At 46.6% G+C, this 14147-nt stretch overlaps 1 protein-coding gene across 1 annotated transcript in view; it reads right to left on the bottom strand.

Annotated features, from left to right (window-relative positions):
- LOC138664048 (zinc finger protein 773-like) overlaps positions 1-14147 on the bottom strand; it is a 41349-nt gene that overhangs the window by 4631 nt on the left and 22571 nt on the right. The window lies entirely within an intron of this gene.

Raw genomic sequence — 14147 nt, forward strand, 5'->3', positions numbered from 1 at the left:
TCCGGGATCGCCTTTGCTGGGGTCAAAGGCCACGTGGTTTGTGCATTGAATCTGAGGCGTACAGCAGGTTTTCTAAGCAGGCTGACCTCAGGTCAGATTTATTAACGTGAAAGCAACATAGATAAAACAAAACATAAAAATAAATCCTAGCCTGTCCGGCGCTAACTAAAACAACACGTTGCTATCTCAACAACTGGGGGGGCTTCTCCCACGCAGCTAACATCACACAATTCTTGAGCACAGCTCTCACTCACGTTTGTCTCACACAGACAGGCAATCTGTGTGCCCCAGGCTGACGCTGGAAACCCCCAGCTGGTCATCCTTTATTCCTGCACTTGTTAACCCATTAGCATCCTGAAGATACTGAGTGGCCTAATTCACATAGGACAAATACCTGGGCGAGATATACCTGCCCCCAACTACCACACCGACATGAGTCTTACATATCCCCCCCCTTGCTCAGACCACTCCGGTCGAGCAAGAACACTCTTGAAACAGTGCACTCGGGACAGGGCATCGGCGTTCCCCATCTGCACCCCATGTCGGTGCTCCACCGTAAAAGAGTAAGCCTGCAGGGCAAGGAACCACCGGGTTACCCGACTATTACGGTCCTTGTGGAGGTGCATCCACTTGAGAGGGGCATGGTCCGTGACCAGCCTAAACTTCCTACCGGCCAGGTAATACTTGACGGAGTCGAGAGCCCATTTAATGGCTAGGCACTCTTTTTCAACCACCGCATACCTCTGCTCATGTACATTCAGTTTCCGACTGAGGTAGAGGACCGGGTGTTCGACTCCGTCCCTCACCTGGGAAAGTACAGCTCCGACACCAGTATCAGAGGCATCAGTTTGTACCACAAACTCGCTGCTGAAATCAGGAGTCACTAGTACAGGCTGAGAGCACAAAGCCCGTTTCAGGCTGTGGAAGGCCTCTTCAGCAGCTGAGGTCCATTTTACCATGACGGAACCCTTCCCTTTGGTAAGATCCGTCAAGGGGGTAGCCATGGCTGCAAAATTGGGTATGAACCGGCGATAATAGCCGGCAATCCCAAGGAAAGCTTGTACTTGTTTTTTGTTCACTGGTTGTGGCCAGCCCTGGATTGCCTGTATTTTGTCGATCTGGGGTTTAACCACTCCTCTGCCAATCATGTAGCCCAAGTATCGGGCTTCTTCAAGCCCGATGTGACATTTCTTGGGGTTTGCCGTTAAGCCTGCATCTCGCAGGTCATCAATCACCGCTTGTACCTTCCGGAGGTGAGTTTCCCAGTCCATGCTGTAAATTACGATGTCATCCAAGTAGGCAGAAGCGTACTGTCTGTGGGGCCTCAAGACTCGATCCATCAATCTCTGGAACGTTGCGGGAGCTCCGTGAAGTCCAAACGGCATGTAGACATACTGGAAAAGACCTTCTGGTGTAGCAAATGCCGTCTTCTCTCTTGCCGCCTCGGCCAGAGGGATCTGCCAGTACCCCTTTGTTAAATCCAGGGTCGTAATGTATCGGGCTTTACCAAGCCGGTCGATCAACTCATCGACCCGGGGCATAGGGTACGCATCAAATTTAGAAACCGCATTCAGTTTCCTAAAGTCATTACAAAACCGTATGGAGCCATCCGGTTTAGGTATCAACACGATTGGAGTGGACCAGGTGCTGTGCGACTCCTCAATGACTCCTAAGTCCAACATTGCCATCACTTCCCGGGAAACGGCTTCACGGCGTGCTTCCAGGATCCGGTAGGGCTTCACATGAACTGTGACGCCAGGCTCTGTGACAATCTCATGTTTCACTAGCTTAGTCCGGCCAGGTTTTTCCGAGAAAAACTGTCGGTTCTGTAACAAAAACTGCTTAACCTCAGATTTTTGTCGTTCCGAGAGAGTCTCGGCAACCTGCACCTCCGGTACGGTAGGTGAACCAACCGGACGGGGCAGATCCGCCGTTAGGGCAGAGCGGTCTTTCCAGGGTTTTATCAGAGTCACATGATAAATCTGTTCTGGTTTTCTCTTACCAGGCTGGTACACTTTATAGTTCACTTCACCAACTCTTTCCAGGACCTCAAATGGGCCCTGCCATTTCGCCAGAAATTTACTATCCACCGTAGGGATTAGGACCAACACCCTATCCCCGGATGCAAATGTACGGACCTTAGCGCCTCTATCATAACTTTGCCTCTGGGCTCCCTGGGCCTGTAACATATGGTCCCTAACAATGGGCATGACAGCAGCAATACGATCCTGCATTTGTGTTACATGGTCGATCACCGTTTTAAAGGGAGTGATTTGACCTTCCCAGGTTTCTTTTGCGACGTCCAACAGTCCCCGGGGACGACGGGCGTACAACAGTTCGAAAGGCGAAAACCCTGTGGAAGACTGGGGAACTTCCCTAATGGCAAACAGCAAATAGGGTAACAAGTAATCCCAGTTCTTCCCATCTTTGTCTATCGCCTTCCGGAGCATCTGTTTTAAGGTTTTGTTGAACCGCTCAACCAGGCCATCTGTTTGAGGGTGATAGACAGACGTACGCAACGGGTCTATTTGTAAGAGTCTGCAGAGCTCTTTCATTACCCTCGACATAAAGGGAGTCCCCTGGTCGGTGAGTATCTGTTTTGGAATTCCCACCCGACTAAACACTTGTACCAATTCCTTGGCGATCGTCTTGGTAGCTGTGTTACGCAAAGGGATGGCTTCCGGGTAACGAGTGGCATAGTCCACGATGACGAGGATATGTTGGTGCCCACGTGCGGATCGGGGAAGGGGCCCAACCAAATCCATTCCAATTCTATCAAAAGGGACTCCAATGATAGGAAGGGGTACCAAAGGGCTACGGAACCGAGGTTTAGGTGCCACGATTTGGCACTATGGACAGGACTCACAATAGTTACGCACATCATTATGTATTCCAGGCCACACAAAACAATGCAATATCCTTTCTGTGGTTTTCTGTACCCCCAGATGTCCCCCCATTATATGTCCGTGGGCCAAGTCCAGTACCTTCCGCCGATAAGGTTTGGGTACCACTAACCGTTGCACTGTGTCTTCCCCTTTTTTTTCTACCTGGTAGAGCAAATCATTTTCAAGAACCATATACGGGTACGCTAGCTTAGTGTCAGGTTCTACGGGTACCCCATCTATCATTTTTACATTTTCCTAGCCGGAGTCAGGGTAGGATCTTTCATTTGCTCGCTGTGGAAGTCATCCAACTGGACTCCCAAATCTGGCAGGCAGGGTGCCGGATGGCTGTCTGCCTCCACCTCTCGCTGAGGTTCCTCAGTTTCCTCCGTTTCCCCCGCCATGACGGAGAAGGGGTACTGAAGGTTAGATTCACTAACCTCCCCAGCAACATCTTCCTGTGGGGTCTCCTCTAGGGACTCGGGACCTCCAGATGGCATGGGAGAAGATTCACGGGTACAGCTACCGTGAAGAAGCAACTGATTCTCCCACAACTGCCAGAAATAGGGAAAATCCCTGCCCAGGATTACATCCTGTAACAATGCGGGAACGAGTCCCACTTTGTGCTGCACTGACCCATAGGGAGTGGAAATCAATATGACCGCTGTTAAGTAAGAGCAGGTGTCACCATGCACACACGTTACAGAAAACTTGTCAGACGGACCAGATGGAAGTGCCACCAGACTAGCTTTCACCAGAGTCACCACACTTCCAGAGTCTAGTAATGCCACAACATTTTTCCCATCAACAGATAATTCACACAGGTGTTTCGCTGTATCATTTTGACCCGCATTCACACTCACTAGCCGTGTAACCAAAGACATGCGTTTTTTAGAGTCTATAACGTCGCACTGCATGGGTTCAGTGGTAACAGGACAGTTCGCAGAAACATGGCCCTTCTCATGGCAGCGGAAACACCTAACAGGTCCCCTACTGAGACCACCGTCCAATACTCTCGGTCTCGGAGTGCGAGCAGTCCCGGGTTCCTCCCCCACAGTTTTAAGCGATTTTCCTTCACCCGTGGTCCCTGGAACAGTCTTACCGTTTCCACGAGGAGGAGGCACAGACCGGGGGCTGGCGGTGTCGTCGGGAAGTCCTTCTGCCACGGAATAACGCTTGACCAACTCCACAAGTTGATCCGCTGTCGTGGGATTTCCTTGGCTTACCCACCTTTTCAGCGCTGGCGGTAGTACTCTCAGGTACTTGTCCAGGACAACCCGCTGGATTATTTCGGGTATTGTCAGTACCTCGGGTTGCAGCCATTTCTTTGTCAAGTAGATCAGGTCAAACATCTGAGACCGCGCCGGTTTATCTTGCTGGTATGTCCACTGATGTACCCTCTGTGCCCGGACAGCCGTCGTCACACCCAGCCGGGCCAGGATCTCAGCTTTCAGCTTCTCAAAGTCCTGAGCGACCTCCGGGTCCAAATCATGGTAAGTCCAAAAAGGGCCTCGCCGGAGAGAAACGGGGGTCAATCAAATCGGCCCATCGTGCCTTCGGCCACTTCTCTCTCAATGCCGTCCGCTCAAACGTTGTCAGGTATGCCTCGACGTCATCTTCTGCCAGTATCGACTCACATGGATCCTTCTGGACTCTGCTTCCGGGTCAGCGTCAGGCATGCTCACCAGGCGCTGCGCCACCTGTTGGAGAAGTTGGCGGTCTGCAACCGTCATGTCCACTAACTCCTTCAGCTGTGCGGCCATCAAGCGATTAGCTTCGTGCTGTGCGGCAGTGGCCTGCTGCTGTACGGCAGTGGACTGTACTAAGGCTTTCACCACGTCTTCCATGCTGTCGCCTGTGCCACGGTATGCCCGCGTTCTCCACCACAATGTGACACAACACTCCGGGATCGCCTTTGCTGGGGTCAAAGGCCACGTGGTTTGTGCATTGAATCTGAGGCGTACAGCAGGTTTTCTAAGCAGGCTGACCTCAGGTCAGATTTATTAACGTGAAAGCAACATAGATAAAACAAAACATAAAAATAAATCCTAGCCTGTCCGGCACTAACTAAACCAACACGTTGCTATCTCAACAACTGGGGGGGCTTCTCCCACCCAGCTAACATCACACAATTCTTGAGCACAGCTCTCACTCACGTTTGTCTCACACAGACAGGCAATCTGTGTGCCCCAGGCTGACGCTGGAAACCCCCAGCTGGTCATCCTTTATTCCTGCACTTGTTAACCCATTAGCATCCTGAAGATAGTGAGTGGCCTAATTCACATAGGACAAATACCTGGGCGAGATATACCTGCCTCCGACTACCACACCGACATGAGTCTTACTATATATATATATATATATATATATATATATATATATATATATATATACATACATATATATATATATATATACACACACACACACACATACAGTGCTCAGCATAAATGAGTAGACCTCCATAGAAAAGTAAGATTTTATTCAATGTCTCAATAAACACAGGAACAATTTCCTAAATTTTGTCAAAATTGAATTTCATAGATTTTTTTTTTAAACCATAACATGAAAGTCATGAAAGTCAGCTTAATTATATAACTTTCATTACAAAAACTTCAATTTTACTAAAATTTGTTGATGCAAAAATAAATATACCCCACATCAAAAACTGCTATATCTAGTATTTTGTATGACCTCCATGATTTTTAAGGATAACACCAAGTCTTCTAACCCTGGTTGGGCTTTCTATTTCTTTAACTAACTGCAGTGAACTTGAATATTGACTTTCTTCAACCGTTCTTATCCTTTTTAGGTGTTAACTTCCCTGGTCGGCCTGGAGTTCAATATGAGATGGTTGCAGTTCAATCTTTAATTTTTTGTATCACTTTTGCTACATTATTCTGACTGTTAAGTATAGCTTCATAAAACTTCTTATAGCCAACCCCATTTCTTTTTTTTTTTTTAAAGTGATTTCTTGCTATATGTCTCTTCCATGTGGTGCAATTGCTGACATGAAATGGAAGTGTTTTCTCTTTTAAGGAACTCTTTTATAATACTGAATAATTATACTTACCTGTAGTTGAATCCTATGTGGAATTTTGAAATCTAAACCTTGGCTTTACTCTTAAAACTTTCATTAGGGTATACAAATTTTTGCAACATGGTTTTTGTGACACAACTTAATATTTTTACAATGTTGGACTATAAACTATAGGACTATAGATCATAAACTGTAATCCCTGGGGTGACCTTGGGACTCCTTGTATCCAAGAGCAATTCCCTGCTAAAGGAAGTATATCAGGGATGCCTTGGAACCTTTTCCTGTTTTGGCTACCTCCAAGCTAGCTGGTGGCCTACCAAATCCCTACTCTGACAAGTGGCAGCAGGTGAAAACTGCGACCCAAGAAGGTACAAAGAGGTGGCATCAGGAGCTACTCCATGCCTAACCTACAGAATATGGCAGCTGACCCCCTACAGCGGGTAAGCTGCTACGACCCAAAGGACGGATGAAAAATGCAGACAGGCACTGTAGGGACTCTGGAACCACAGGTGCTGATAGGACCGGCGGAGGAACAGAAAAGCATTGGCAGGTGCGGGCTGGACTGGGTGTTGGACAGATGGGCCTGGCAGGTGGAAAGATCTTCAATGAACAGAATCAAATTAAGAAGATTCTATCACGGTAAGCTGAATTGTTCCAGCTCCAGCACTGGACTCTCCATCCTTCCTCTGTACTGGCATCTTCTGAGTTTTGTCCAAAGCTAATTTGGCACACTCCTTTGATGTTATGCTCTAAGGCCTTATAAGTCAGCTCGGGCAGGGACTCATCACCTGAGACCTCAGGTAGCTCATATCTGCCACTACTTTCCTCAACATCATTCTGCATTTTAACATAGTCTCTAACCCTGCTCTGATACACCACTCAACTTTACTACATAGAAACAATGAATGTCCAAACTTGACCTATTCAACTCTGTTACTTTACTGTTATGATCCGGTGACCTTGGAGCAGCATGATAACTTTCACTGGAGTAGGTGGTCACTATACTGACCGCAATCCTGAACTTAACACCGCAACTAGAAGTAGCCATGGAGTGTACCTAACAATCCTAGACACCTCATCACAGCCGGAGGACTAAATACCCCTAAAGATAGAAATAGGAATATTATCTTGCCTCAGAGCAGATCCCCAAAGTATAGACAGCCCCCCACAAATATTGGCGGTGAGCCGGAGAGGAAAAAACACACAGGCAGAAAAACAGGATTTAGCACAGGAGGCCACTTCTAGCTAAATAGGACAGGATAGGACAGAGTTCTGTGCGGTCAGTATTAAAACCCTTCAAAAATATCCACAGCAGAATATACAAAAACTTCCTACATCTAACTAAAGATGTAGGAGAGTATATCTGCAACTCCAGCGAATCCTACAATCAGAGCAGGAATACAAACAAAAACAAGCACACAGCAGTGTGCCACAGAGACAAAAAACCAAACACTTATCTTTGCTGAATTTGGCAGCTAAGCAGGAGAAGCCAGAAAGTGAACCAACACTTCACAAGGAACATTGACAACTGGAAAGGGCTAATGAATCCTGCACACCTAAATATCCCAGTCAGAATTGTAATCAGCAGATACACCTGGCCAGGACTGCGGCTCAGAGACAACTGCATTCCCACCTACAACCACTGGAGGGAACCCAAGAGCAGAATTCACAACAGTACCTCCCCCCTTGAGGAGGGGTCTGGAGGGAACCCAAGAGCAGAATTCACAACAGTACCTCCCCCCTTGAGGAGGGGTCACCGAACCCTCACCAGGGCCCCCAGGACGATCAGGATGAGCCAGATGAAAGGCACGGACCAAATCAGCAGCATGGACATCAGAGGCAAAAACCCAAGAATTATCCTCCTGGCCATAACCCTTCCATTTGTCCAGGTACTGAAGCTTCCGCCTCGAAAAACGGGAATCCAAAATCTTCTCAACAACATATTCCAACTCCCCATCAACCAACACAGGGGCTGGAGGATCAACAGAGGGAACAACAAGCTCCACATATTTCCGCAACAAAGATCTATGGAAGACATTATGGATAGCAAAAGAGGCCGGAAGCGCCAGTCGAAAAGACACCGGATTAATAATCTCAGAAATCCTATAAGGACCAATAAACCGAGGATTAAACTTAGGAGAAGAAACCTTCATAGGAACATGACGGGAAGACAACCAGACCAGATCCTCAACCCGAAGCCGGGAACCAACACACCGACGACGATTAGCAAAACGTTGAGCCTCTTGAGACAACACCAAATTGTCCACCACATGAGCCCAAATCTGCTGCAACCTGTCCACCACAGAATCCACACCAGGACAGTCAGAAGGCTCCACCTGCCCAGAAGAAAAACAAGTCTGAAAACCAAAATTACAAAAGAAAGGCGAAACGAAGGTAGCCGAACTAGCCCGATTATTAAGGGCAAACTCGGCCAATGGAAAGAAAGCCACCCAATCATCCTGATCAGCAGACACAAAGCATCTCAAATAAGTCTCCAAAGTCTGATTAGTTCGCTCGGTCTGGCCATTTGTCTGAGGATGAAACGCAGAAGAAAAAGACAAATCAATGCCCAGCCTAGCACAAAAGGCCCGCCAAAACCTAGAAACAAACTGGGAACCTCTGTCGGACACAATATTCTCCGGAATACCATGCAAACGGACCACATGCTGAAAAAACAACGGAACCAAATCTGAAGAGGAAGGAAATTTAGGCAAAGGCACCAAATGAACCATCTAAGAGAACTGGTCACAAACAACACAGATAACAGACATCTTCTGGGAGACCGGAAGATCAGAAATAAAATCCATCGAAATATGCGTCCAGGGCCTCTCAGGAACTGGCAATGGCAAAAGCAACCCACTAGCATGGGAACAACAAGGCTTGGCCCGCGCACAAGTCCCACAGGACTGCACAAAAGAACGCACATCACGCGACAATGAAGGCCACCAAAAGGACCTACCAACCAAATCTCTGGTACCAAAAATGCCGGGATGACCAGCCAACACGGAACAGTGAACCTCAGAAATCACTCTACTAGTCCATCTGTCAGGAACAAACAGTTTCCCCACAGGACAGCGGTCAGGCTTGTCAGCCTGAAATTCCTGAAGAACCCGTCGTAAATCAGGGGAAATGGCAGAAAGGACCACCCCCTCTTTCAGAATACCGACCGGCTCTAAGACCTCAGGAGAATCAGGCAAAAAACTCCTAGAGAGGGCATCAGCCATAATATTCTTAGATCCCGGAAGGTACGAGACCACGAAATCAAAACGGGAAAAAAACAAGGACCATCGAGCCTGTCTAGGATTCAGCCGTTTAGCAGACTCGAGGTAAATCAAATTCTTATGATCGGTCAAGACCACAATACGGTGCTTAGCTCCCTCAAGCCAGTGTCGCCACTCCTCAAACACCCACTTCATAGCCAACAACTCCCGATTGCCGACATCATAATTGCGTTCAGCAAGCGAAAACTTACGGGAAAAGAAGGCACACGGTTTCATTAAAGGAACCAACAGGATCCCTCTGAGACAAAACGGCCCCTGCCCCAATCTCAGAAGCGTCAACCTCAACCTGAAACGGAAGAGAAACATCCGGTTGGCGCAACACCGGAGCAGAAGTAAATCGACGTGTAAGCTCCTGAAAGGCAGAGACAGCCGCAGAGGACCAATTCGCCACATCAGCGCCTTTTTTTCGTCAAATCGGTCAAGGGTTTAACCACGCTGGAAAAATTAGCAATGAAACGGCGATAAAAATTTGCAAAACCCAAAAATTTCTGAAGGCTCTTCACGGATGTGGGCTGAATCCAATCATGAATGGCCTGAACCTTAACCGGATCCATCTCTATAGACGAGGGAGAAAAAATAAAGCCCAAAAAAGAAACCTTCTGCACCCCAAAAAGACACTTAGACCCTTTCACAAACAAAGCATTGTCACGAAGGATCTGAAATACCATCCTGACCTGTTGCACATGAGACTCCCAATCATCGGAAAAAATCAAAATATCGTCCCAATATACAATCAAGAATTTATCAAGATAAGTCCGGAAGATATCATGCATGAAGGACTGAAAAACAGATGGAGCATTAGAGAGTCTGAATGGCATCACAAGGTATTCGAAATAGCCTTCTGGCATGTTAAACACAGTTTTCCATTCATCACCCTGCTTAATACGAACAAGATTATATGCCCCTCGAAGGTCAATCTTCGTAAACCAACTAGCTCCCTTAATCCTAGCAAACAAATCGGAAAGCAAAGGTAAAGGGTATTGAAACTTGACCGTGATTTTATTCAAGAGGCGATAATCTATACAGGGTCTCAAGGAACCATCTTTTTTAGCAACAAAAAAGAACCCCGCTCCCAACGGTGAAGAAGATGGTCGAATATGCCCTTTCTCCAAAGACTCCTTAATATAGCTCTGCATGGCGGTATGTTCAGGCACAGACAGGTTGAAAAGTCGACCCTTAGGAAACTTACAGCCTGGAATCAAGTCAATAGCAGAATCGCAGTCCCTGTGCGGTGGAAGGAAACTGGACTTGGGCTCATCGAATACATCCTGAAAATCAGACAAAAACTCCGGAATTTCAGAAGAGGAAGAAGAGGAGATTGACATCAAAGGAACATCATTATGAACCACCTGACAACCCCAACTAGTCACAGACATGGACTTCCAATCCAACACAGGATTATGTACCTGCAACCACGGAAAACCCAGCACGATAGCATCATGCAAGTTATGCAACACCAGAAATGGACAATCTCCTGATGGGCTGGCGCCATGCGCATGGTCACCTGTGTCCAAAACTGGGGCTTATTTTTAGCCAAGGGTGTAGCATCAATGCCCCTTAAAGGAATAAGGTTCTGCAAAGGCTGCAAGGGAAAACCACAACGCTTGGCAAACTCAAAGTCCATTAAATTCAAGGTGGCGCCTGAATCCACAAACCCCATGACAGAAAATGATGACAATGAGCAGATCAAGGACACAGATAACAGAAATTTAGGTTGTACAGTACTGATGGTAATTGAACTGGCGATCCTCTTTGTCCGCTTAGGGCAGACAGAAATGACATGAGAAGCGTCGCCACAATAATAACACAACCTATTTTGACGTCTGAAACCTTGTCGTTCCGTTCTAGACAGAATCCTATCACACTGCATAGGCTCAGGAATTTGCTCTGAGGATAACGCCACAGCGCGCACAGTTCTGCTCTCCCGCAAGCGCCGGTCAATCTGAATGGCCAGAGACATAGAATCACTCAGATCGGAAGGCGTGGGAAACCCCACCATAACATCTTTAACGGATTCAGAAAGCCCCCTTCTGAAAATTGCCGCCAAAGCATCATTATTCCATTTAGTCAACACAGACCATTTTTTGAATTTCTGACAATACAATTCTGCCGCCTCTTGACCCTGAGAGAGGGCCAACAAGGTCTTCTCAGCTTGATCCACAGAATTAGGTTCATCATATAATAATCCCAAAGCCTGAAAAAAGGAATCAATATTAAGCAAAGCCGGATTCCCAGATTCCAGGGAAAACGCCCAATCCTGCGGGTCGCCACGCAGCAGGGAGATTACGATTTTTACCTGCTGAATGGAATCACCAGAGGATCGAGGTCTCAGAGCAAAAAACAGTTTACAGTTGTTTTTAAAACTCAAAAATTTGGATTGGTCACCAGAAAACAAATCAGGAGTAGGAATCTTCGGTTCTAAAGCAGGAGTCTGAACAATATAATCAGAAATACCCTGCACCCTAGCAGCAAGCTGGTCTACACTAGAAGCTAATTCCTGAACATTCATGCTTGCACCAGGCTCCTCAGCCACCCAGATATTAAGAGGGAAGAGAACACAAAACAGACTGAGAAAAAAAAATGGCTCAAGACCTTTCTTCCCTTCTTCTGAGATGCATTGCTGGCCAGTTGTACTGTTATGATCCGGTGACCTTGGAGCAGCATGAGAACTTTCACTGGAGTAGGTGGTCACTATACTGACCGCAATCCTGAACTTAACACCGCAACTAGAAGTAGCCATGGAGTGTACCTAACAATCCTAGACACCTCGTCACAGCCGGAGGACTAAATATTCCTAAAGATAGAAATAGGAATACTATCTTGCCTCAGAGCAGATCCCCAAAGGATAGACAGCCCCCCACAAATATTGGCGGTGAGTCGGAGAGGAAAAAACATACACAGGCAGAAAAACAGGATTTAGCACAGGAGGCCACTTCTAGCTAAATAGGACAGGATAGGACAGAGTTCTGTGTGGTCAGTATTAAAACCCTTCAAAAATATCCACAGCAGAATATACAAAAACTTCCTACATCTAACTAAAGATGTAGGAGCGTATATCTGCAACTCCAGCGAATCCTACAATCAGAGCAGGAATACAAACAAAAACAAGCACACAGCAGCGTGCCACAGAGACAAAAAACCAAACACTTATCTTTGCTGAATTTGGCAGCTAAGCAGGAGAAGCCAGAAAGTGAACCAACACTTCACAAGGAACATTGACAACTGGCAAGGGCTAATGAATCCTGCACACCTAAATATCCCAGTCAGAATTGTAATCAGCAGATACACCTGGCCAGGACTGCGACTCAGACACAACTGCATTCCCACCTACAACCACTGGAGGGAACCCAAGAGCAGAATTCACAACACTTTACCCTGCTGTTCATTTCTTCATTGAGCCTCCAGAAGCACTTTGCTACACTGTATAACCAGTCCACATAGCATTCTGTGATATACTTTGCTCTGCCTCATGACTAACTCTACTCTGATTTGCAACTATCTTGACACTTCTTCACCAGTCTCTCAACATTGAGCCTCCAGCTTCATAGTGGACTACTATTCAAGAACTTAAGTTGCTGTACAGTCACTACAGCCTCTCTTGCTCCTATCAGACCTTCCTGCTGCACTAACATCATTTGATGATGATGCACTATAACTTCCTGCACAGAACAATAGGTTTGAAAATCCACCTCACCAGGTAAGACATAACACCTAAAAGGACATTTCTCTAAAGGTATCGTCACATTAAGCGACGCTGCAGCGAGATAGACAACTATGCCGATCGCTGCAGCGTCGCTGTTTAGTCGTTGTGTGGTCGCTGGAGAGTTGTCACACAGACAGCTCTCCAGCGACCAACGATGCCGAAGTCCCCGGGTAACAAGGGTAAACATCGGGTTACTAAGCGCAGGGCCGCGCTTAGTAACCCGATGTTTACCCTGGTTACCATTGTAAATGTAAAAAAAAAAACACTACATACTTACATTCCTGTGTCTGTCGCGTCCCCTGGCGTCAGCTTCCCTGCACTGTGTAAGGAACACCTGGTCAGTGGAATTCCTTCAGTGCCATCAGACGTACCATCACTCCCCTTAGTGGCAGAGTGTCATACTGCAACGACCAGAACTCTGGGGCGCTGCACAACAATATCGCTATCCAGGACGCTGCAACGTCACGGATCGCTATCGTTATCGTCCTAAAGTTGCTCAGTGTGAAGGTACCTTAAGATGACTGACATCCAGGTGTACACAAACACTGGATTTGTTCTCTCAACATTTCTGGTCCTCTACCTTAGCTCAAGATATTCTGGGTATTGTGCTCTACTTCTGAACAAATATAATGTTCTCATTCAAAAACTGCTGGCCTTGTTACCTTAACCTGTTTCTAATTCCTCCTTGATCTCAGGACTTTCTAACAGATTTACCATCTGATTGTTGGGGTATTTGAGTGATGGTGGACTGGTTTTCAAAATGCTGTACTTTCTTCTAATTGGTCTTCCTGCAGCCACCCGTCAGTCCTCAGTTATTTATGTGAGCCTTCCCTCTGAATGAATTACCATAGCATATAATCTCTGATAGAAGAACACAATTTGCATCAATTCTTTTGAGTGTAATCTGTGGATTATTGCAAGTCAAGTTAGATTTATTTTCCGCTCAACCTCTGTCCAAAGTGTCCATATCCAGCAGGTCATTTCCATGGGCTACAAGCAGCACATTCCAGCATCTTTGCAGATACTCAGTTATTTCATGTGTCACAACTAAAGACACTAATTCTTAATTGTTTATCTAGCAGCCCCAGTATTATCTCAGAGTCTTCAAGTCCCGATCCTGAATTCAGGTTACAAAAGTTTTTGGAAATGAAAAGACCCAGGTTAAACCTATATTATCTCATGGTCTGCAAACACTATGGTCCAGCATGTGTTAAAATAATGATAGCATACTCACCTTATTA

The sequence above is a fragment of the Ranitomeya imitator genome, chromosome 2 (genome assembly GCF_032444005.1).
Source record: "Ranitomeya imitator isolate aRanImi1 chromosome 2, aRanImi1.pri, whole genome shotgun sequence".
Lineage (NCBI taxonomy): Eukaryota > Metazoa > Chordata > Amphibia > Anura > Dendrobatidae > Ranitomeya > Ranitomeya imitator.